Source organism: Rhopalosiphum padi, unplaced genomic scaffold (genome assembly GCF_020882245.1).
Source record: "Rhopalosiphum padi isolate XX-2018 unplaced genomic scaffold, ASM2088224v1 scaffold1, whole genome shotgun sequence".
Taxonomy (NCBI): Eukaryota; Metazoa; Arthropoda; class Insecta; order Hemiptera; family Aphididae; genus Rhopalosiphum; species Rhopalosiphum padi.
Window position 1 is genome coordinate 10,103,451 of NW_026869996.1, and position 26,423 is coordinate 10,129,873.

The following is a 26,423-nucleotide window of genomic DNA, read 5'->3' on the forward strand; positions in this document are numbered from 1 at the left end:
CAACATCTTCCGTTGAGAATGGAATAGAAGGTACTGCTAATAATAATGGTTTTATGCAACGTGCGTGTAATGGGTATTGAATGTAATTGATATTCAATTAATAGTAGTTTTACAAAAAGTTAGTGTCATAAAACCCTAACCATTATATTAAGTAAATGTTTCTTATTTGCCATTATTAACTTCCATATATTTCATTTAGGCTCATACTTAATAATAAACACCATAAAACGTGCTTATATATCATAATTTTGACTCATATTACAAATTCATATTTTTAGCTGCTCATAAAAATCTCAATTATGATGTTAGTGTCATGAAACGTAGACCATTAGATTAAGTAAATGATTCTTATTTACCATTACTAACATCCATATTTGTCATTTAAGCTGATACTTCATAAACACTATAAAACATGTTTTTTATATGATAATATTGACCAATATTACAAATTCATACTTTGAACTGCCAGTAAAACACTGTATTCTCAAGTTATACTCCAACCATTATACATTATTAACTTACTACATTTTTTCAGATTGCAGTATATCAGATCAATCATGGTATGCTGAGACACAAATTCACGTTTCTACCACCAAGGAAAGTATCAACATCCTATGTTGAAAATGGACTAGAAGATACTGATAATAATATTGGATTCATGCAATGTGCGTGCAATGGTTTTTGAATATAATTGATACTAAATTAATAGCTGTGAAACAATTGAGATTTGTTAAATATCTGAATAAAATAATAGTAAACATCTTTAGCTTGTATTGTTTATTCTTAAAATTTACCTATGCTATAAATATCTTTTATTTTTACTATATTTAAATGATCATTATAAAACATGTATAAAACACTCAAATATTAAGTTAATGTTTAGAAGCTTGAACAATAGTTTAAGAAATTTACCATTATTATCTTTCACGTGTTTCATTTAACCTGGTATTTTGAATGCACTATAATACATGTTTTTATATGATGATTTTGACAAATTAACTGCTTATAAAACACTCAATTATTAATTGTATGCACCGACAGAGGGCGGTAGTGGGGACGACATCCGATGCCCGATCGCCTCAGAGAAAAACTAGTTGGTCGTGTGCCGTTCACCGGACGGCCTTTTAACGTAATTGATGGTTGTTTTTACTTAGCTATTGGGTGTAGTTGTTGTTCATTTAATAAAGATTTTTGATATTATAAACGAATTGTTCATATTTTATGCCCGAAGTTAACACAAGTAAGTGTCTTGATCCTTGACTACTTGATTACGAAAATGATTCTAATTTATAATTTTTAACTTGCACATGTTTCATTTAACGTGATATTTTTACTTCATAAAAACTATAAAATATGATTTTATAAGTTAATTTTGACGAATAATACAAATTCATATTTTTAGATTCTGAACGGAGTGATGAATGTATTGATTTTACAATGATTTTTGTGTCTGTCATCACTTTTTGGAGTAGTAATAATGCTTCGTTTTTGACTTCAGCCCCTCTTTGAAAAGACAAAATCGATTTTTAGATTTTGCTGTAACTCAAAAACGAATCTTTGTAAATACTTGAAATTTTCAACAAACGTTTATATTAGCGTTATCTATTTGCGATTAAATTTTCAAAATATTTTGACATTTTTTAGGCTACTTATAGATAATTAAAACTTATCGTGGTAAATAAAATATAAAAAATCGTTAGTCACAATTTTTGTTTATAAGCATTTAAAGTTCAAATGTTTAGAAAATATATGAAAATCACGAAAATTTACAAAGAATTTTGAAGTTGAAAAATCATAAAATTTTTGTGATTTATACTTAAGGTTCAAAAATCCAATACTAGGTTATCCATAAGTTTTCCTTCAAGTAACCGTAAAAAAAATATTCCGGTGTCAATATAGAAAACATGTTATGTGCGTATGAAATATAATTTTTTACGAAATCGCGTAAAATAACGATGTATTACAATTTAAATATGGGTAACAATATAATATGTCCAACTAATTATCATTGACTGACAAATCATCTCCGTTCAGAATCGTTTTTCGTATACAATGCTACCCGTCGTTGCATTCAAATTTAACACATCCATTATAGTGACCAGTGACCTACTCTCCATCTCTACTATACAGCGGAGCGATACCCACTTTTTTCATATTGAAGAGGAGCAAATTTTCAGTTGTTGTACAAATGTATTCTTTAGTTACACTTATAATAGGTACACTTATATTCTACAAAACATTCTGGTATATTTGTAGGTACTATCTTTTATGGCTTATCATAATTATTATTTCTTATCGTCTGTTATATATTATGTCTATATTTCATAATGTCATTTTGCAGTTTTACATTCGTATTTGTATTAAAGTTTCAATTGTAAATCGTTTTCAAGAATTTTGTAATAAAAATGAACTTTGTCTGTTAGTTTATGTATTGATTGTTTCCATTTCAAAATTATTCAGTGTTGTCCACGTACTAGTTGTTATATAAAAGTTGTTGTTCTCCTTACGGTGTCTAGTAGCGACATTTTATCCTCCATTGGACCATTATACATATTTAACTTACTATTTTTTTTTAGATGGCTGTACAGCAGATCACTCAATACATGCTGAGACATGAATTCACATTTCTACCACTATGCAAAATATCAACATCCTACGTTGAAAATGGACTAGACGATACTGCTAATAATAATGGTTTTGTGCAACGTGCGTGTAATGGGTATTGAATTTAATTGATATTAAACTAATAGTAGTGTTACAAAAAGTCAGTGTCATGAAACCCTGACCATTAGATTATAAGAAAATGATTCTAATTTTCCATAATTGACATTCAAATATTACATTTAAGCTGATACTTCATAAGCAGAATAAAAAATGATTTAATATCATAACTTTGACATGATTTTACATGGTAATTTAAACAAATATTACAGAGTCATACTTTGAACTCTTTGTAAAACACAGTATTCTCAAGTTATTCTCCAACCATTTTACATATTTAACTGACTATTTTTAATTTTTAGATGGCAGTACAGCAGGTCACTCAATACATGATGAGACATGAATTCACATTTCTACCACTATGCAAAATATCAACATCCTACGTTGAAAATGGACTAGACGATACTGCTAATAATAATGGTTTTGTGCAACGTGCGTGTAATGGGTATTGAATTTAATTGATATTAAACTAATAGTAGTGTTACAAAAAGTCAGTGTCATGAAACCCTGACCATTAGATTATAAGAAAATGATTCTAATTTTCCATAATTGACATTCAAATATTACATTTAAGCTGATACTTCATAAACACAATAAAACATGATTTTACATGGTAATTTTAACAAATATTACAAAGTCATATTTTAAACTGCTTATAAAACACTGAATTCTCATGTTAGTGTCTAGAAACCTTGACTACTGGATTATGACAATGATTCTTATTGTATAATGTATACAAGTATTACAAACTCTTATTATTTTAATATTGAAAAGCAGCAATTTTAAGTTAATGTACAAGTGTATTGTTTACTTATATTTTGTTTTACATTAAAACTCAACAAAACATTCTGGTCGATTTGTACTATCTCTTTTATTGCTAAGCATTATAATTATTTCTTTAACCATTATACATATTTAACTGACTACTTTGTGTTTTAGATGGCAGTACAGCAGATCACTGGAGGCATGCTGAGACATGAATTAACATTTCTATCACTTGGGAAAGTTACAACATCTTCCGTTGAGAATGGAATAGAAGGTACTGCTAATAATAATGGTTTTATGCAACGTGCGTGTAATGGGTATTGAATGTAATTGATATTCAATTAATAGTAGTTTTACAAAAAGTTAGTGTCATAAAACCCTAACCATTATATTAAGTAAATGTTTCTTATTTGCCATTATTAACTTCCATATATTTCATTTAGGCTCATACTTAATAATAAACACCATAAAACGTGCTTATATATCATAATTTTGACTCATATTACAAATTCATATTTTTAGCTGCTCATAAAAATCTCAATTATGATGTTAGTGTCATGAAACGTAGACCATTAGATTAAGTAAATGATTCTTATTTACCATTACTAACATCCATATTTGTCATTTAAGCTGATACTTCATAAACACTATAAAACATGTTTTTTATATGATAATATTGACCAATATTACAAATTCATACTTTGAACTGCCAGTAAAACACTGTATTCTCAAGTTATACTCCAACCATTATACATTATTAACTTACTACATTTTTTCAGATTGCAGTATATCAGATCAATCATGGTATGCTGAGACACAAATTCACGTTTCTACCACCAAGGAAAGTATCAACATCCTATGTTGAAAATGGACTAGAAGATACTGATAATAATATTGGATTCATGCAATGTGCGTGCAATGGTTTTTGAATATAATTGATACTAAATTAATAGCTGTGAAACAATTGAGATTTGTTAAATATCTGAATAAAATAATAGTAAACATCTTTAGCTTGTATTGTTTATTCTTAAAATTTACCTATGCTATAAATATCTTTTATTTTTACTATATTTAAATGATCATTATAAAACATGTATAAAACACTCAAATATTAAGTTAATGTTTAGAAGCTTGAACAATAGTTTAAGAAATTTACCATTATTATCTTTCACGTGTTTCATTTAACCTGGTATTTTGAATGCACTATAATACATGTTTTTATATGATGATTTTGACAAATTAACTGCTTATAAAACACTCAATTATTAATTGTATGCACCGACAGAGGGCGGTAGTGGGGACGACATCCGATGCCCGATCGCCTCAGAGAAAAACTAGTTGGTCGTGTGCCGTTCACCGGACGGCCTTTTAACGTAATTGATGGTTGTTTTTACTTAGCTATTGGGTGTAGTTGTTGTTCATTTAATAAAGATTTTTGATATTATAAACGAATTGTTCATATTTTATGCCCGAAGTTAACACAAGTAAGTGTCTTGATCCTTGACTACTTGATTACGAAAATGATTCTAATTTATAATTTTTAACTTGCACATGTTTCATTTAACGTGATATTTTTACTTCATAAAAACTATAAAATATGATTTTATAAGTTAATTTTGACGAATAATACAAATTCATATTTTTAGATTCTGAACGGAGTGATGAATGTATTGATTTTACAATGATTTTTGTGTCTGTCATCACTTTTTGGAGTAGTAATAATGCTTCGTTTTTGACTTCAGCCCCTCTTTGAAAAGACAAAATCGATTTTTAGATTTTGCTGTAACTCAAAAACGAATCTTTGTAAATACTTGAAATTTTCAACAAACGTTTATATTAGCGTTATCTATTTGCGATTAAATTTTCAAAATATTTTGACATTTTTTAGGCTACTTATAGATAATTAAAACTTATCGTGGTAAATAAAATATAAAAAATCGTTAGTCACAATTTTTGTTTATAAGCATTTAAAGTTCAAATGTTTAGAAAATATATGAAAATCACGAAAATTTACAAAGAATTTTGAAGTTGAAAAATCATAAAATTTTTGTGATTTATACTTAAGGTTCAAAAATCCAATACTAGGTTATCCATAAGTTTTCCTTCAAGTAACCGTAAAAAAAATATTCCGGTGTCAATATAGAAAACATGTTATGTGCGTATGAAATATAATTTTTTACGAAATCGCGTAAAATAACGATGTATTACAATTTAAATATGGGTAACAATATAATATGTCCAACTAATTATCATTGACTGACAAATCATCTCCGTTCAGAATCGTTTTTCGTATACAATGCTACCCGTCGTTGCATTCAAATTTAACACATCCATTATAGTGACCAGTGACCTACTCTCCATCTCTACTATACAGCGGAGCGATACCCACTTTTTTCATATTGAAGAGGAGCAAATTTTCAGTTGTTGTACAAATGTATTCTTTAGTTACACTTATAATAGGTACACTTATATTCTACAAAACATTCTGGTATATTTGTAGGTACTATCTTTTATGGCTTATCATAATTATTATTTCTTATCGTCTGTTATATATTATGTCTATATTTCATAATGTCATTTTGCAGTTTTACATTCGTATTTGTATTAAAGTTTCAATTGTAAATCGTTTTCAAGAATTTTGTAATAAAAATGAACTTTGTCTGTTAGTTTATGTATTGATTGTTTCCATTTCAAAATTATTCAGTGTTGTCCACGTACTAGTTGTTATATAAAAGTTGTTGTTCTCCTTACGGTGTCTAGTAGCGACATTTTATCCTCCATTGGACCATTATACATATTTAACTTACTATTTTTTTTTAGATGGCTGTACAGCAGATCACTCAATACATGCTGAGACATGAATTCACATTTCTACCACTATGCAAAATATCAACATCCTACGTTGAAAATGGACTAGACGATACTGCTAATAATAATGGTTTTGTGCAACGTGCGTGTAATGGGTATTGAATTTAATTGATATTAAACTAATAGTAGTGTTACAAAAAGTCAGTGTCATGAATCCCTGACCATTAGATTATAAGAAAATGATTCTAATTTTCCATAATTGACATTCAAATATTACATTTAAGCTGATACTTCATAAACACAATAAAACATGATTTTACATGGTAATTTTAACAAATATTACAAAGTCATATTTTAAACTGCTTATAAAACACTGAATTCTCATGTTAGTGTCTAGAAACCTTGACTACTGTATTATGACAATGATTCTTATTGTATAATGTATACAAGTATTACAAACTCTTATTATTTTAATATTGAAAAGCAGCAATTTTAAGTTAATGTACAAGTGTATTGTTTACTTATATTTTGTTTTACATTAAAACTCAACAAAACATTCTGGTCGATTTGTACTATCTCTTTTATTGCTAAGCATTATAATTATTTCTTTAACCATTATACATATTTAACTGACTACTTTGTGTTTTAGATGGCAGTACAGCAGATCACTGGAGGCATGCTGAGACATGAATTAACATTTCTATCACTTGGGAAAGTTACAACATCTTCCGTTGAGAATGGAATAGAAGGTACTGCTAATAATAATGGTTTTATGCAACGTGCGTGTAATGGGTATTGAATGTAATTGATATTCAATTAATAGTAGTTTTACAAAAAGTTAGTGTCATAAAACCCTAACCATTATATTTAGTAAATGGTTCTTATTTGCCATTATTAACTTCCATATATTTCATTTAGGCTCATACTTAATAATAAACACCATAAAACGTGCTTATATATCATAATTTTGACTCATATTACAAATTCATATTTTTAGCTGCTCATAAAAATCTCAATTATGATGTTAGTGTCATGAAACGTAGACCATTTGATTAAGTGAATGATTCTTATTTACCATTACTAACATCCATATTTGTCATTTAAGCTGATACTACATAAACACTATAAAACATGTTTTTTATATGATAATATTGACCAATATTACAAATTCATACTTTGAACTGCCAGTAAAACACTGTATTCTCAAGTTATACTCCAACCATTATACATTATTAACTTACTACATTTTTTCAGATTGCAGTATATCAGATCAATCATGGCATGCTGAGACACAAATTCACGTTTCTACCACCAAGGAAAGTATCAACATCCTATGTTGAAAATGGACTAGAAGATACTGATAATAATATTGGATTCATGCAATGTGCGTGCAATGGTTTTTGAATATAATTGATACTAAATTAATAGCTGTGAAACAATTGAGATTTGTTAAATATCTGAATAAAATAATAGTAAACATCTTTAGCTTGTATTGTTTATTCTTAAAATTTACCTATGCTATAAATATCTTTTATTTTTACTATATTTAAATGATCATTATAAAACATGTATAAAACACTCAAATATTAAGTTAATGTTTAGAAGCTTGAACAATAGTTTAAGAAATTTACCATTATTATCTTTCACGTGTTTCATTTAACCTGGTATTTTGAATGCACTATAATACATGTTTTTATATGATGATTTTGACAAATTAACTGCTTATAAAACACTCAATTATTAATTGTATGCACCGACAGAGGGCGGTAGTGGGGACGACATCCGATGCCCGATCGCCTCAGAGAAAAACTAGTTGGTCGTGTGCCGTTCACCGGACGGCCTTTTAACGTAATTGATGGTTGTTTTTACTTAGCTATTGGGTGTAGTTGTTGTTCATTTAATAAAGATTTTTGATATTATAAACGAATTGTTCATATTTTATGCCCGAAGTTAACACAAGTAAGTGTCTTGATCCTTGACTACTTGATTACGAAAATGATTCTAATTTATAATTTTTAACTTGCACATGTTTCATTTAACGTGATATTTTTACTTCATAAAAACTATAAAATATGATTTTATAAGTTAATTTTGACGAATAATACAAATTCATATTTTTAGATTCTGAACGGAGTGATGAATGTATTGATTTTACAATGATTTTTGTGTCTGTCATCACTTTTTGGAGTAGTAATAATGCTTCGTTTTTGACTTCAGCCCCTCTTTGAAAAGACAAAATCGATTTTTAGATTTTGCTGTAACTCAAAAACGAATCTTTGTAAATACTTGAAATTTTCAACAAACGTTTATATTAGCGTTATCTATTTGCGATTAAATTTTCAAAATATTTTGACATTTTTTAGGCTACTTATAGATAATTAAAACTTATCGTGGTAAATAAAATATAAAAAATCGTTAGTCACAATTTTTGTTTATAAGCATTTAAAGTTCAAATGTTTAGAAAATATATGAAAATCACGAAAATTTACAAAGAATTTTGAAGTTGAAAAATCATAAAATTTTTGTGATTTATACTTAAGGTTCAAAAATCCAATACTAGGTTATCCATAAGTTTTCCTTCAAGTAACCGTAAAAAAAATATTCCGGTGTCAATATAGAAAACATGTTATGTGCGTATGAAATATAATTTTTTACGAAATCGCGTAAAATAACGATGTATTACAATTTAAATATGGGTAACAATATAATATGTCCAACTAATTATCATTGACTGACAAATCATCTCCGTTCAGAATCGTTTTTCGTATACAATGCTACCCGTCGTTGCATTCAAATTTAACACATCCATTATAGTGACCAGTGACCTACTCTCCATCTCTACTATACAGCGGAGCGATACCCACTTTTTTCATATTGAAGAGGAGCAAATTTTCAGTTGTTGTACAAATGTATTCTTTAGTTACACTTATAATAGGTACACTTATATTCTACAAAACATTCTGGTATATTTGTAGGTACTATCTTTTATGGCTTATCATAATTATTATTTCTTATCGTCTGTTATATATTATGTCTATATTTCATAATGTCATTTTGCAGTTTTACATTCGTATTTGTATTAAAGTTTCAATTGTAAATCGTTTTCAAGAATTTTGTAATAAAAATGAACTTTGTCTGTTAGTTTATGTATTGATTGTTTCCATTTCAAAATTATTCAGTGTTGTCCACGTACTAGTTGTTATATAAAAGTTGTTGTTCTCCTTACGGTGTCTAGTAGCGACATTTTATCCTCCATTGGACCATTATACATATTTAACTTACTATTTTTTTTTAGATGGCTGTACAGCAGATCACTCAATACATGCTGAGACATGAATTCACATTTCTACCACTATGCAAAATATCAACATCCTACGTTGAAAATGGACTAGACGATACTGCTAATAATAATGGTTTTGTGCAACGTGCGTGTAATGGGTATTGAATTTAATTGATATTAAACTAATAGTAGTGTTACAAAAAGTCAGTGTCATGAATCCCTGACCATTAGATTATAAGAAAATGATTCTAATTTTCCATAATTGACATTCAAATATTACATTTAAGCTGATACTTCATAAGCAGAATAAAAAATGATTTAATATCATAACTTTGACATGATTTTACATGGTAATTTAAACAAATATTACAGAGTCATACTTTGAACTCTTTGTAAAACACAGTATTCTCAAGTTATTCTCCAACCATTTTACATATTTAACTGACTATTTTTAATTTTTAGATGGCAGTACAGCAGGTCACTCAATACATGATGAGACATGAATTCACATTTCTACCACTATGCAAAATATCAACATCCTACGTTGAAAATGGACTAGACGATACTGCTAATAATAATGGTTTTGTGCAACGTGCGTGTAATGGGTATTGAATTTAATTGATATTAAACTAATAGTAGTGTTACAAAAAGTCAGTGTCATGAAACCCTGACCATTAGATTATAAGAAAATGATTCTAATTTTCCATAATTGACATTCAAATATTACATTTAAGCTGATACTTCATAAACACAATAAAACATGATTTTACATGGTAATTTTAACAAATATTACAAAGTCATATTTTAAACTGCTTATAAAACACTGAATTCTCATGTTAGTGTCTAGAAACCTTGACTACTGTATTATGACAATGATTCTTATTGTATAATGTATACAAGTATTACAAACTCTTATTATTTTAATATTGAAAAGCAGCAATTTTAAGTTAATGTACAAGTGTATTGTTTACTTATATTTTGTTTTACATTAAAACTCAACAAAACATTCTGGTCGATTTGTACTATCTCTTTTATTGCTAAGCATTATAATTATTTCCTTAACCATTATACATATTTAACTGACTACTTTGTGTTTTAGATGGCAGTACAGCAGATCACTGGAGGCATGCTGAGACATGAATTAACATTTCTATCACTTGGGAAAGTTACAACATCTTCCGTTGAGAATGGAATAGAAGGTACTGCTAATAATAATGGTTTTATGCAACGTGCGTGTAATGGGTATTGAATGTAATTGATATTCAATTAATAGTAGTTTTACAAAAAGTTAGTGTCATAAAACCCTAACCATTATATTTAGTAAATGGTTCTTATTTGCCATTATTAACTTCCATATATTTCATTTAGGCTCATACTTAATAATAAACACCATAAAACGTGCTTATATATCATAATTTTGACGAATATTACAAATTCATATTTTTAGCTGCTCATAAAAATCTCAATTATGATGTTAGTGTCATGAAACGTAGACCATTTGATTAAGTGAATGATTCTTATTTACCATTACTAACATCCATATTTGTCATTTAAGCTGATACTACATAAACACTATAAAACATGTTTTTTATATGATAATATTGACCAATATTACAAATTCATACTTTGAACTGCCAGTAAAACACTGTATTCTCAAGTTATACTCCAACCATTATACATTATTAACTTACTACATTTTTTCAGATTGCAGTATATCAGATCAATCATGGCATGCTGAGACACAAATTCACGTTTCTACCACCAAGGAAAGTATCAACATCCTATGTTGAAAATGGACTAGAAGATACTGATAATAATATTGGATTCATGCAATGTGCGTGCAATGGTTTTTGAATATAATTGATACTAAATTAATAGCTGTGAAACAATTGAGATTTGTTAAATATCTGAATAAAATAATAGTAAACATCTTTAGCTTGTATTGTTTATTCTTAAAATTTACCTATGCTATAAATATCTTTTATTTTTACTATATTTAAATGATCATTATAAAACATGTATAAAACACTCAAATATTAAGTTAATGTTTAGAAGCTTGAACAATAGTTTAAGAAATTTACCATTATTATCTTTCACGTGTTTCATTTAACCTGGTATTTTGAATGCACTATAATACATGTTTTTATATGATGATTTTGACAAATTAACTGCTTATAAAACACTCAATTATTAATTGTATGCACCGACAGAGGGCGGTAGTGGGGACGACATCCGATGCCCGATCGCCTCAGAGAAAAACTAGTTGGTCGTGTGCCGTTCACCGGACGGCCTTTTAACGTAATTGATGGTTGTTTTTACTTAGCTATTGGGTGTAGTTGTTGTTCATTTAATAAAGATTTTTGATATTATAAACGAATTGTTCATATTTTATGCCCGAAGTTAACACAAGTAAGTGTCTTGATCCTTGACTACTTGATTACGAAAATGATTCTAATTTATAATTTTTAACTTGCACATGTTTCATTTAACGTGATATTTTTACTTCATAAAAACTATAAAATATGATTTTATAAGTTAATTTTGACGAATAATACAAATTCATATTTTTAGATTCTGAACGGAGTGATGAATGTATTGATTTTACAATGATTTTTGTGTCTGTCATCACTTTTTGGAGTAGTAATAATGCTTCGTTTTTGACTTCAGCCCCTCTTTGAAAAGACAAAATCGATTTTTAGATTTTGCTGTAACTCAAAAACGAATCTTTGTAAATACTTGAAATTTTCAACAAACGTTTATATTAGCGTTATCTATTTGCGATTAAATTTTCAAAATATTTTGACATTTTTTAGGCTACTTATAGATAATTAAAACTTATCGTGGTAAATAAAATATAAAAAATCGTTAGTCACAATTTTTGTTTATAAGCATTTAAAGTTCAAATGTTTAGAAAATATATGAAAATCACGAAAATTTACAAAGAATTTTGAAGTTGAAAAATCATAAAATTTTTGTGATTTATACTTAAGGTTCAAAAATCCAATACTAGGTTATCCATAAGTTTTCCTTCAAGTAACCGTAAAAAAAATATTCCGGTGTCAATATAGAAAACATGTTATGTGCGTATGAAATATAATTTTTTACGAAATCGCGTAAAATAACGATGTATTACAATTTAAATATGGGTAACAATATAATATGTCCAACTAATTATCATTGACTGACAAATCATCTCCGTTCAGAATCGTTTTTCGTATACAATGCTACCCGTCGTTGCATTCAAATTTAACACATCCATTATAGTGACCAGTGACCTACTCTCCATCTCTACTATACAGCGGAGCGATACCCACTTTTTTCATATTGAAGAGGAGCAAATTTTCAGTTGTTGTACAAATGTATTCTTTAGTTACACTTATAATAGGTACACTTATATTCTACAAAACATTCTGGTATATTTGTAGGTACTATCTTTTATGGCTTATCATAATTATTATTTCTTATCGTCTGTTATATATTATGTCTATATTTCATAATGTCATTTTGCAGTTTTACATTCGTATTTGTATTAAAGTTTCAATTGTAAATCGTTTTCAAGAATTTTGTAATAAAAATGAACTTTGTCTGTTAGTTTATGTATTGATTGTTTCCATTTCAAAATTATTCAGTGTTGTCCACGTACTAGTTGTTATATAAAAGTTGTTGTTCTCCTTACGGTGTCTAGTAGCGACATTTTATCCTCCATTGGACCATTATACATATTTAACTTACTATTTTTTTTTAGATGGCTGTACAGCAGATCACTCAATACATGCTGAGACATGAATTCACATTTCTACCACTATGCAAAATATCAACATCCTACGTTGAAAATGGACTAGACGATACTGCTAATAATAATGGTTTTGTGCAACGTGCGTGTAATGGGTATTGAATTTAATTGATATTAAACTAATAGTAGTGTTACAAAAAGTCAGTGTCATGAATCCCTGACCATTAGATTATAAGAAAATGATTCTAATTTTCCATAATTGACATTCAAATATTACATTTAAGCTGATACTTCATAAACACAATAAAACATGATTTTACATGGTAATTTTAACAAATATTACAAAGTCATATTTTAAACTGCTTATAAAACACTGAATTCTCATGTTAGTGTCTAGAAACCTTGACTACTGTATTATGACAATGATTCTTATTGTATAATGTATACAAGTATTACAAACTCTTATTATTTTAATATTGAAAAGCAGCAATTTTAAGTTAATGTACAAGTGTATTGTTTACTTATATTTTGTTTTACATTAAAACTCAACAAAACATTCTGGTCGATTTGTACTATCTCTTTTATTGCTAAGCATTATAATTATTTCCTTAACCATTATACATATTTAACTGACTACTTTGTGTTTTAGATGGCAGTACAGCAGATCACTGGAGGCATGCTGAGACATGAATTAACATTTCTATCACTTGGGAAAGTTACAACATCTTCCGTTGAGAATGGAATAGAAGGTACTGCTAATAATAATGGTTTTATGCAACGTGCGTGTAATGGGTATTGAATGTAATTGATATTCAATTAATAGTAGTTTTACAAAAAGTTAGTGTCATAAAACCCTAACCATTATATTAAGTAAATGGTTCTTATTTGCCATTATTAACTTCCATATATTTCATTTAGGCTCATACTTAATAATAAACACCATAAAACGTGCTTATATATCATAATTTTGACGAATATTACAAATTCATATTTTTAGCTGCTCATAAAAATCTCAATTATGATGTTAGTGTCATGAAACGTAGACCATTAGATTAAGTAAATGATTCTTATTTACCATTACTAACATCCATATTTGTCATTTAAGCTGATACTTCATAAACACTATAAAACATGTTTTTTATATGATAATATTGACCAATATTACAAATTCATACTTTGAACTGCCAGTAAAACACTGTATTCTCAAGTTATACTCCAACCATTATACATTATTAACTTACTACATTTTTTCAGATTGCAGTATATCAGATCAATCATGGTATGCTGAGACACAAATTCACGTTTCTACCACCAAGGAAAGTATCAACATCCTATGTTGAAAATGGACTAGAAGATACTGATAATAATATTGGATTCATGCAATGTGCGTGCAATGGTTTTTGAATATAATTGATACTAAATTAATAGCTGTGAAACAATTGAGATTTGTTAAATATCTGAATAAAATAATAGTAAACATCTTTAGCTTGTATTGTTTATTCTTAAAATTTACCTATGCTATAAATATCTTTTATTTTTACTATATTTAAATGATCATTATAAAACATTTATAAAACACTCAAATATTAAGTTAATGTTTAGAAGCTTGAACAATAGTTTAAGAAATTTACCATTATTATCTTTCACGTGTTTCATTTAACCTGGTATTTTGAATGCACTATAATACATGTTTTTATATGATGATTTTGACAAATTAACTGCTTATAAAACACTCAATTATTAATTGTATGCACCGACAGAGGGCGGTAGTGGGGACGACATCCGATGCCCGATCGCCTCAGAGAAAAACTAGTTGGTCGTGTGCCGTTCACCGGACGGCCTTTTAACGTAATTGATGGTTGTTTTTACTTAGCTATTGGGTGTAGTTGTTGTTCATTTAATAAAGATTTTTGATATTATAAACGAATTGTTCATATTTTATGCCCGAAGTTAACACAAGTAAGTGTCTTGATCCTTGACTACTTGATTACGAAAATGATTCTAATTTATAATTTTTAACTTGCACATGTTTCATTTAACGTGATATTTTTACTTCATAAAAACTATAAAATATGATTTTATAAGTTAATTTTGACGAATAATACAAATTCATATTTTTAGATTCTGAACGGAGTGATGAATGTATTGATTTTACAATGATTTTTGTGTCTGTCATCACTTTTTGGAGTAGTAATAATGCTTCGTTTTTGACTTCAGCCCCTCTTTGAAAAGACAAAATCGATTTTTAGATTTTGCTGTAACTCAAAAACGAATCTTTGTAAATACTTGAAATTTTCAACAAACGTTTATATTAGCGTTATCTATTTGCGATTAAATTTTCAAAATATTTTGACATTTTTTAGGCTACTTATAGATAATTAAAACTTATCGTGGTAAATAAAATATAAAAAATCGTTAGTCACAATTTTTGTTTATAAGCATTTAAAGTTCAAATGTTTAGAAAATATATGAAAATCACGAAAATTTACAAAGAATTTTGAAGTTGAAAAATCATAAAATTTTTGTGATTTATACTTAAGGTTCAAAAATCCAATACTAGGTTATCCATAAGTTTTCCTTCAAGTAACCGTAAAAAAAATATTCCGGTGTCAATATAGAAAACATGTTATGTGCGTATGAAATATAATTTTTTACGAAATCGCGTAAAATAACGATGTATTACAATTTAAATATGGGTAACAATATAATATGTCCAACTAATTATCATTGACTGACAAATCATCTCCGTTCAGAATCGTTTTTCGTATACAATGCTACCCGTCGTTGCATTCAAATTTAACACATCCATTATAGTGACCAGTGACCTACTCTCCATCTCTACTATACAGCGGAGCGATACCCACTTTTTTCATATTGAAGAGGAGCAAATTTTCAGTTGTTGTACAAATGTATTCTTTAGTTACACTTATAATAGGTACACTTATATTCTACAAAACATTCTGGTATATTTGTAGGTACTATCTTTTATGGCTTATCATAATTATTATTTCTTATCGTCTGTTATATATTATGTCTATATTTCATAATGTCATTTTGCAGTTTTACATTCGTATTTGTATTAAAGTTTCAATTGTAAATCGTTTTCAAGAATTTTGTAATAAAAATGAACTTTGTCTGTTAGTTTATGTATTGATTGTTTCCATTTCAAAATTATTCAGTGTTGTCCACGTACTAGTTGTTATATAAAAGTTGTTGTTCTCCTTACGGTGTCTAGTAGCGACATTTTATCCTCCATTGGACCATTATACATATTTAACTTACTATTTTTTTTTAGATGGCTGTACAGCAGATCACTCAATACATGCTGAGACATGAATTCACATTTCTACCACTATGCAAAATATCAACATCCTACGTTGAAAATGGACTAGACGATACTGCTAATAATAATGGTTTTGTGCAACGTGCGTGTAATGGGTATTGAATTTAATTGATATTAAACTAATAGTAGTGTTACAAAAAGTCAGTGTCATGAATCCCTGACCATTAGATTATAAGAAAATGATTCTAATTTTCCATAATTGACATTCAAATATTACATTTAAGCTGATACTTCATAAGCAGAATAAAAAATGATTTAATATCATAACTTTGACATGATTTTACATGGTAATTTAAACAAATATTACAGAGTCATACTTTGAACTCTTTGTAAAACACAGTATTCTCAAGTTATTCTCCAACCATTTTACATATTTAACTGACTATTTTTAATTTTTAGATGGCAGTACAGCAGGTCACTCAATACATGATGAGACATGAATTCACATTTCTACCACTATGCAAAATATCAACATCCTACGTTGAAAATGGACTAGACGATACTGCTAATAATAATGGTTTTGTGCAACGTGCGTGTAATGGGTATTGAATTTAATTGATATTAAACTAATAGTAGTGTTACAAAAAGTCAGTGTCATGAAACCCTGACCATTAGATTATAAGAAAATGATTCTAATTTTCCATAATTGACATTCAAATATTACATTTAAGCTGATACTTCATAAACACAATAAAACATGATTTTACATGGTAATTTTAACAAATATTACAAAGTCATATTTTAAACTGCTTATAAAACACTGAATTCTCATGTTAGTGTCTAGAAACCTTGACTACTGTATTATGACAATGATTCTTATTGTATAATGTATACAAGTATTACAAACTCTTATTATTTTAATATTGAAAAGCAGCAATTTTAAGTTAATGTACAAGTGTATTGTTTACTTATATTTTGTTTTACATTAAAACTCAACAAAACATTCTGGTCGATTTGTACTATCTCTTTTATTGCTAAGCATTATAATTATTTCCTTAACCATTATACATATTTAACTGACTACTTTGTGTTTTAGATGGCAGTACAGCAGATCACTGGAGGCATGCTGAGACATGAATTAACATTTCTATCACTTGGGAAAGTTACAACATCTTCCGTTGAGAATGGAATAGAAGGTACTGCTAATAATAATGGTTTTATGCAACGTGCGTGTAATGGGTATTGAATGTAATTGATATTCAATTAATAGTAGTTTTACAAAAAGTTAGTGTCATAAAACCCTAACCATTATATTAAGTAAATGGTTCTTATTTGCCATTATTAACTTCCATATATTTCATTTAGGCTCATACTTAATAATAAACACCATAAAACGTGCTTATATATCATAATTTTGACGAATATTACAAATTCATATTTTTAGCTGCTCATAAAAATCTCAATTATGATGTTAGTGTCATGAAACGTAGACCATTAGATTAAGTAAATGATTCTTATTTACCATTACTAACATCCATATTTGTCATTTAAGCTGATACTTCATAAACACTATAAAACATGTTTTTTATATGATAATATTGACCAATATTACAAATTCATACTTTGAACTGCCAGTAAAACACTGTATTCTCAAGTTATACTCCAACCATTATACATTATTAACTTACTACATTTTTTCAGATTGCAGTATATCAGATCAATCATGGCATGCTGAGACACAAATTCACGTTTCTACCACCAAGGAAAGTATCAACATCCTATGTTGAAAATGGACTAGAAGATACTGATAATAATATTGGATTCATGCAATGTGCGTGCAATGGTTTTTGAATATAATTGATACTAAATTAATAGCTGTGAAACAATTGAGATTTGTTAAATATCTGAATAAAATAATAGTAAACATCTTTAGCTTGTATTGTTTATTCTTAAAATTTACCTATGCTATAAATATCTTTTATTTTTACTATATTTAAATGATCATTATAAAACATGTATAAAACACTCAAATATTAAGTTAATGTTTAGAAGCTTGAACAATAGTTTAAGAAATTTACCATTATTATCTTTCACGTGTTTCATTTAACCTGGTATTTTGAATGCACTATAATACATGTTTTTATATGATGATTTTGACAAATTAACTGCTTATAAAACACTCAATTATTAATTGTATGCACCGACAGAGGGCGGTAGTGGGGACGACATCCGATGCCCGATCGCCTCAGAGAAAAACTAGTTGGTCGTGTGCCGTTCACCGGACGGCCTTTTAACGTAATTGATGGTTGTTTTTACTTAGCTATTGGGTGTAGTTGTTGTTCATTTAATAAAGATTTTTGATATTATAAACGAATTGTTCATATTTTATGCCCGAAGTTAACACAAGTAAGTGTCTTGATCCTTGACTACTTGATTACGAAAATGATTCTAATTTATAATTTTTAACTTGCACATGTTTCATTTAACGTGATATTTTTACTTCATAAAAACTATAAAATATGATTTTATAAGTTAATTTTGACGAATAATACAAATTCATATTTTTAGATTCTGAACGGAGTGATGAATGTATTGATTTTACAATGATTTTTGTGTCTGTCATCACTTTTTGGAGTAGTAATAATGCTTCGTTTTTGACTTCAGCCCCTCTTTGAAAAGACAAAATCGATTTTTAGATTTTGCTGTAACTCAAAAACGAATCTTTGTAAATACTTGAAATTTTCAACAAACGTTTATATTAGCGTTATCTATTTGCGATTAAATTTTCAAAATATTTTGACATTTTTTAGGCTACTTATAGATAATTAAAACTTATCGTGGTAAATAAAATATAAAAAATCGTTAGTCACAATTTTTGTTTATAAGCATTTAAAGTTCAAATGTTTAGAAAATATATGAAAATCACGAAAATTTACAAAGAATTTTGAAGTTGAAAAATCATAAAATTTTTGTGATTTATACTTAAGGTTCAAAAATCCAATACTAGGTTATCCATAAGTTTTCCTTCAAGTAACCGTAAAAAAAATATTCCGGTGTCAATATAGAAAACATGTTATGTGCGTATGAAATATAATTTTTTACGAAATCGCGTAAAATAACGATGTATTACAATTTAAATATGGGTAACAATATAATATGTCCAACTAATTATCATTGACTGACAAATCATCTCCGTTCAGAATCGTTTTTCGTATACAATGCTACCCGTCGTTGCATTCAAATTTAACACATCCATTATAGTGACCAGTGACCTACTCTCCATCTCTACTATACAGCGGAGCGATACCCACTTTTTTCATATTGAAGAGGAGCAAATTTTCAGTTGTTGTACAAATGTATTCTTTAGTTACACTTATAATAGGTACACTTATATTCTACAAAACATTCTGGTATATTTGTAGGTACTATCTTTTATGGCTTATCATAATTATTATTTCTTATCGTCTGTTATATATTATGTCTATATTTCATAATGTCATTTTGCAGTTTTACATTCGTATTTGTATTAAAGTTTCAATTGTAAATCGTTTTCAAGAATTTTGTAATAAAAATGAACTTTGTCTGTTAGTTTATGTATTGATTGTTTCCATTTCAAAATTATTCAGTGTTGTCCACGTACTAGTTGTTATATAAAAGTTGTTGTTCTCCTTACGGTGTCTAGTAGCGACATTTTATCCTCCATTGGACCATTATACATATTTAACTTACTATTTTTTTTTAGATGGCTGTACAGCAGATCACTCAATACATGCTGAGACATGAATTCACATTTCTACCACTATGCAAAATATCAACATCCTACGTTGAAAATGGACTAGACGATACTGCTAATAATAATGGTTTTGTGCAACGTGCGTGTAATGGGTATTGAATTTAATTGATATTAAACTAATAGTAGTGTTACAAAAAGTCAGTGTCATGAATCCCTGACCATTAGATTATAAGAAAATGATTCTAATTTTCCATAATTGACATTCAAATATTACATTTAAGCTGATACTTCATAAGCAGAATAAAAAATGATTTAATATCATAACTTTGACATGATTTTACATGGTAATTTAAACAAATATTACAGAGTCATACTTTGAACTCTTTGTAAAACACAGTATTCTCAAGTTATTCTCCAACCATTTTACATATTTAACTGACTATTTTTAATTTTTAGATGGCAGTACAGCAGGTCACTCAATACATGATGAGACATGAATTCACATTTCTACCACTATGCAAAATATCAACATCCTACGTTGAAAATGGACTAGACGATACTGCTAATAATAATGGTTTTGTGCAACGTGCGTGTAATGGGTATTGAATTTAATTGATATTAAACTAATAGTAGTGTTACAAAAAGTCAGTGTCATGAAACCCTGACCATTAGATTATAAGAAAATGATTCTAATTTTCCATAATTGACATTCAAATATTACATTTAAGCTGATACTTCATAAACACAATAAAACATGATTTTACATGGTAATTTTAACAAATATTACAAAGTCATATTTTAAACTGCTTATAAAACACTGAATTCTCATGTTAGTGTCTAGAAACCTTGACTACTGTATTATGACAATGATTCTTATTGTATAATGTATACAAGTATTACAAACTCTTATTATTTTAATATTGAAAAGCAGCAATTTTAAGTTAATGTACAAGTGTATTGTTTACTTATATTTTGTTTTACATTAAAACTCAACAAAACATTCTGGTCGATTTGTACTATCTCTTTTATTGCTAAGCATTATAATTATTTCCTTAACCATTATACATATTTAACTGACTACTTTGTGTTTTAGATGGCAGTACAGCAGATCACTGGAGGCATGCTGAGACATGAATTAACATTTCTATCACTTGGGAAAGTTACAACATCTTCCGTTGAGAATGGAATAGAAGGTACTGCTAATAATAATGGTTTTATGCAACGTGCGTGTAATGGGTATTGAATGTAATTGATATTCAATTAATAGTAGTTTTACAAAAAGTTAGTGTCATAAAACCCTAACCATTATATTTAGTAAATGGTTCTTATTTGCCATTATTAACTTCCATATATTTCATTTAGGCTCATACTTAATAATAAACACCATAAAACGTGCTTATATATCATAATTTTGACGAATATTACAAATTCATATTTTTAGCTGCTCATAAAAATCTCAATTATGATGTTAGTGTCATGAAACGTAGACCATTAGATTAAGTGAATGATTCTTATTTACCATTACTAACATCCATATTTGTCATTTAAGCTGATACTACATAAACACTATAAAACATGTTTTTTATATGATAATATTGACCAATATTACAAATTCATACTTTGAACTGCCAGTAAAACACTGTATTCTCAAGTTATACTCCAACCATTATACATTATTAACTTACTACATTTTTTCAGATTGCAGTATATCAGATCAATCATGGCATGCTGAGACACAAATTCACGTTTCTACCACCAAGGAAAGTATCAACATCCTATGTTGAAAATGGACTAGAAGATACTGATAATAATATTGGATTCATGCAATGTGCGTGCAATGGTTTTTGAATATAATTGATACTAAATTAATAGCTGTGAAACAATTGAGATTTGTTAAATATCTGAATAAAATAATAGTAAACATCTTTAGCTTGTATTGTTTATTCTTAAAATTTACCTATGCTATAAATATCTTTTATTTTTACTATATTTAAATGATCATTATAAAACATGTATAAAACACTCAAATATTAAGTTAATGTTTAGAAGCTTGAACAATAGTTTAAGAAATTTACCATTATTATCTTTCACGTGTTTCATTTAACCTGGTATTTTGAATGCACTATAATACATGTTTTTATATGATGATTTTGACAAATTAACTGCTTATAAAACACTCAATTATTAATTGTATGCACCGACAGAGGGCGGTAGTGGGGACGACATCCGATGCCCGATCGCCTCAGAGAAAAACTAGTTGGTCGTGTGCCGTTCACCGGACGGCCTTTTAACGTAATTGATGGTTGTTTTTACTTAGCTATTGGGTGTAGTTGTTGTTCATTTAATAAAGATTTTTGATATTATAAACGAATTGTTCATATTTTATGCCCGAAGTTAACACAAGTAAGTGTCTTGATCCTTGACTACTTGATTACGAAAATGATTCTAATTTATAATTTTTAACTTGCACATGTTTCATTTAACGTGATATTTTTACTTCATAAAAACTATAAAATATGATTTTATAAGTTAATTTTGACGAATAATACAAATTCATATTTTTAGATTCTGAACGGAGTGATGAATGTATTGATTTTACAATGATTTTTGTGTCTGTCATCACTTTTTGGAGTAGTAATAATGCTTCGTTTTTGACTTCAGCCCCTCTTTGAAAAGACAAAATCGATTTTTAGATTTTGCTGTAACTCAAAAACGAATCTTTGTAAATACTTGAAATTTTCAACAAACGTTTATATTAGCGTTATCTATTTGCGATTAAATTTTCAAAATATTTTGACATTTTTTAGGCTACTTATAGATAATTAAAACTTATCGTGGTAAATAAAATATAAAAAATCGTTAGTCACAATTTTTGTTTATAAGCATTTAAAGTTCAAATGTTTAGAAAATATATGAAAATCACGAAAATTTACAAAGAATTTTGAAGTTGAAAAATCATAAAATTTTTGTGATTTATACTTAAGGTTCAAAAATCCAATACTAGGTTATCCATAAGTTTTCCTTCAAGTAACCGTAAAAAAAATATTCCGGTGTCAATATAGAAAACATGTTATGTGCGTATGAAATATAATTTTTTACGAAATCGCGTAAAATAACGATGTATTACAATTTAAATATGGGTAACAATATAATATGTCCAACTAATTATCATTGACTGACAAATCATCTCCGTTCAGAATCGTTTTTCGTATACAATGCTACCCGTCGTTGCATTCAAATTTAACACATCCATTATAGTGACCAGTGACCTACTCTCCATCTCTACTATACAGCGGAGCGATACCCACTTTTTTCATATTGAAGAGGAGCAAATTTTCAGTTGTTGTACAAATGTATTCTTTAGTTACACTTATAATAGGTACACTTATATTCTACAAAACATTCTGGTATATTTGTAGGTACTATCTTTTATGGCTTATCATAATTATTATTTCTTATCGTCTGTTATATATTATGTCTATATTTCATAATGTCATTTTGCAGTTTTACATTCGTATTTGTATTAAAGTTTCAATTGTAAATCGTTTTCAAGAATTTTGTAATAAAAATGAACTTTGTCTGTTAGTTTATGTATTGATTGTTTCCATTTCAAAATTATTCAGTGTTGTCCACGTACTAGTTGTTATATAAAAGTTGTTGTTCTCCTTACGGTGTCTAGTAGCGACATTTTATCCTCCATTGGACCATTATACATATTTAACTTACTATTTTTTTTTAGATGGCTGTACAGCAGATCACTCAATACATGCTGAGACATGAATTCACATTTCTACCACTATGCAAAATATCAACATCCTACGTTGAAAATGGACTAGACGATACTGCTAATAATAATGGTTTTGTGCAACGTGCGTGTAATGGGTATTGAATTTAATTGATATTAAACTAATAGTAGTGTTACAAAAAGTCAGTGTCATGAAACCCTGACCATTAGATTATAAGAAAATGATTCTAATTTTCCATAATTGACATTCAAATATTACATTTAAGCTGATACTTCATAAGCAGAATAAAAAATGATTTAATATCATAACTTTGACATGATTTTACATGGTAATTTAAACAAATATTACAGAGTCATACTTTGAACTCTTTGTAAAACACAGTATTCTCAAGTTATTCTCCAACCATTTTACATATTTAACTGACTATTTTTAATTTTTAGATGGCAGTACAGCAGGTCACTCAATACATGATGAGACATGAATTCACATTTCTACCACTATGCAAAATATCAACATCCTACGTTGAAAATGGACTAGACGATACTGCTAATAATAATGGTTTTGTGCAACGTGCGTGTAATGGGTATTGAATTTAATTGATATTAAACTAATAGTAGTGTTACAAAAAGTCAGTGTCATAAAACCCTGACCATTAGATTATAAGAAAATGATTCTAATTTTCCATAATTGACATTCAAATATTACATTTAAGCTGATACTTCATAAACACAATAAAACATGATTTTACATGGTAATTTTAACAAATATTACAAAGTCATATTTTAAACTGCTTATAAAACACTGAATTCTCATGTTAGTGTCTAGAAACCTTGACTACTGGATTATGACAATGATTCTTATTGTATAATGTATACAAGTATTACAAACTCTTATTATTTTAATATTGAAAAGCAGCAATTTTAAGTTAATGTACAAGTGTATTGTTTACTTATATTTTGTTTTACATTAAAACTCAACAAAACATTCTGGTCGATTTGTACTATCTCTTTTATTGCTAAGCATTATAATTATTTCTTTAACCATTATACATATTTAACTGACTACTTTGTGTTTTAGATGGCAGTACAGCAGATCACTGGAGGCATGCTGAGACATGAATTAACATTTCTATCACTTGGGAAAGTTACAACATCTTCCGTTGAGAATGGAATAGAAGGTACTGCTAATAATAATGGTTTTATGCAACGTGCGTGTAATGGGTATTGAATGTAATTGATATTCAATTAATAGTAGTTTTACAAAAAGTTAGTGTCATAAAACCCTAACCATTATATTAAGTAAATGGTTCTTATTTGCCATTATTAACTTCCATATATTTCATTTAGGCTCATACTTAATAATAAACACCATAAAACGTGCTTATATATCATAATTTTGACGAATATTACAAATTCATATTTTTAGCTGCTCATAAAAATCTCAATTATGATGTTAGTGTCATGAAACGTAGACCATTAGATTAAGTAAATGATTCTTATTTACCATTACTAACATCCATATTTGTCATTTAAGCTGATACTTCATAAACACTATAAAACATGTTTTTTATATGATAATATTGACCAATATTACAAATTCATACTTTGAACTGCCAGTAAAACACTGTATTCTCAAGTTATACTCCAACCATTATACATTATTAACTTACTACATTTTTTCAGATTGCAGTATATCAGATCAATCATGGTATGCTGAGACACAAATTCACGTTTCTACCACCAAGGAAAGTATCAACATCCTATGTTGAAAATGGACTAGAAGATACTGATAATAATATTGGATTCATGCAATGTGCGTGCAATGGTTTTTGAATATAATTGATACTAAATTAATAGCTGTGAAACAATTGAGATTTGTTAAATATCTGAATAAAATAATAGTAAACATCTTTAGCTTGTATTGTTTATTCTTAAAATTTACCTATGCTATAAATATCTTTTATTTTTACTATATTTAAATGATCATTATAAAACATGTATAAAACACTCAAATATTAAGTTAATGTTTAGAAGCTTGAACAATAGTTTAAGAAATTTACCATTATTATCTTTCACGTGTTTCATTTAACCTGGTATTTTGAATGCACTATAATACATGTTTTTATATGATGATTTTGACAAATTAACTGCTTATAAAACACTCAATTATTAATTGTATGCACCGACAGAGGGCGGTAGTGGGGACGACATCCGATGCCCGATCGCCTCAGAGAAAAACTAGTTGGTCGTGTGCCGTTCACCGGACGGCCTTTTAACGTAATTGATGGTTGTTTTTACTTAGCTATTGGGTGTAGTTGTTGTTCATTTAATAAAGATTTTTGATATTATAAACGA